Raw genomic sequence first — 2,090 nt, forward strand, 5'->3', positions numbered from 1 at the left:
ACTTCACTGCAATTGTAATATATGTTGTTTCTCACACTGCTAGCAGACTTGGTGTTTTTATCAATGAGTTTGTCCTTTTTTGCTAGACTCCCCACGTACTTGTTCTTTAGCCTCTGGATCTACCTTTTGAAAAACTTGAGGGCTCATTCTTAGAAAAACTTTTCCTGAATTTTCCTTTACCATATGTCCCCCTTGGTCTAACTCCTTGGATAAATGTGGACCCCAATCCTGTTGTGTTCCCTTTTCATAGATTATCCTTGAAATGCATCTTAATAGTTACATCCAATGCTTCATTGTAGTTAGTCAGGTTCCAATACATCATCTCGCCCCAAGCCAAAGTTTGTAAACCTCATATGAAGGCATGAAACACATCCATGTCACCCATGTTTATGACAAGGATCCTCTTGGCCATAAATACATTTATATACATTTGAATGGTTTTTATCTGCTTTAGCTTACTTAGTTTCTCCCTTAAATGTAGAGTATCATTTGGAGGAACATAAGTTGCATGGATCTTTGACTTCATCACTTCAAGTGGCCACTGGTCCTTTGTTAGCCTCTGTTGTTCTCCACCAAGCCTTAGCCTTATCTATTAAATATGGTTTTGCATATGGGACTTTTTTAGAGGTCGGTAACTACAATGCTTGGAAATGATCCTCTATATTATAAAATCAATCCTCTACCATTTTACAGTCATTCACTCACTTGAAGACTGGTGGGGGTTTTGGTTTGTACTTGAGAACTACTTGAGAGACTGATTCTACTTTAATTTGTTCGACATTATTTAGTTCTACCTTAGTTCCTATGCCTTCTGCACTACTAGCATTTATAGTTTTTTGCCTTTTCTTCTACTTTTTGTCACACTTTAACTTGCGTATGAGGGTTTTAGTAGGGCATTGGTTTATGCCAATTGTCTTTCCAAAGCATCTAATTGAGTCTTGGACAATCGAACCTCACCATCAAACTTTTGTTTAAAAGTTTCTTCATTAGAGTCCTCCTTATGCAAGGAAATCTCATTTATAGCTTTTTATTCGACTGGAGGCTCCATCTCTAGAGGAGGTTTTGTCTTTTCCTTGGTCCACTTATACTCTACCTTAGCCATCTCCTAGTAATTCACTTCTATCCTTTGCTAGAATTGAGGAAAATATTTTGATACTAAATTGTAAGCCACAATTTTTTCCTTTCCAATTTGCATGCTTACCTTGTCTATCCAACCACCATGACCTTAGCCTTAGTTAAGTTCTCTTACTAAGGTTCCTACCTATTGTACCAACTCCTATTTGGTCATACTTGGATTCAGCTATACACTGCATAAGTCATAGGTTATTAATAATCTATCTACAGATTTCCAAATTCTTTCCCAATCTCCCTCCTTGGGTTAAATTGGATTTAAGGTTTTGCTACACTCCCCATAGGCACAAGCATTCAAGCACATCAAGCTTCTAAATTCCTAACATCCCTAAGTACAATAAGATTTAATCATAGAACCTTCTAAATCCCAAGCTTTAGATGCATCTCTTACTTTGGGATTCTAGGGACAAACACCATGGCTTAACGGCTTAGTATAGGTACCCCTACTCCCCCATTTCTATGGGTAGGAGTGAGGACTAATGAGTTGCATGGTACTCAAGTGGGGCACCACTTCATATAAGCTAGAAGCACTGTAGATGGTTTCACTTCCAAGAGTGGAGTTGCTCTTAAGCACTTTCTTGGATGGCCTCTTTGATACCACTCGAGTCCATGCTCACTCCTACTCAAAGCCCCTAACCCCTAGTGCTAACCTTGAGTCAATTTGGAAGCATTATTAGAAAGTTCCTTCAAAACTGTTTTCTAAATCTCACTATCCCTACTATACTTTTGGAACCCTTTGTTAAATATCAATCTTAACTTGTGGTGTGATTCCCCTAATCAACTAATAGAGCCAAACCTAAAACTTCTCTAATACCAAATATAAACTTATGAATTTAAACCTCTTGGGAGGTTACTTAATTCAATATTATTTAAACCCAAGGACGCTTAACCCCAACTATCCCAAGACCTTTAATTAATTTACAACAGAGATGCATTCTTATTCAAAAGCCCTTCTCTCT

This window comes from Selaginella moellendorffii, unplaced genomic scaffold (genome assembly GCF_000143415.4).
Source record: "Selaginella moellendorffii unplaced genomic scaffold, v1.0 SELMOscaffold_46, whole genome shotgun sequence".
In the NCBI taxonomy this organism is placed as follows: domain Eukaryota; kingdom Viridiplantae; phylum Streptophyta; class Lycopodiopsida; order Selaginellales; family Selaginellaceae; genus Selaginella; species Selaginella moellendorffii.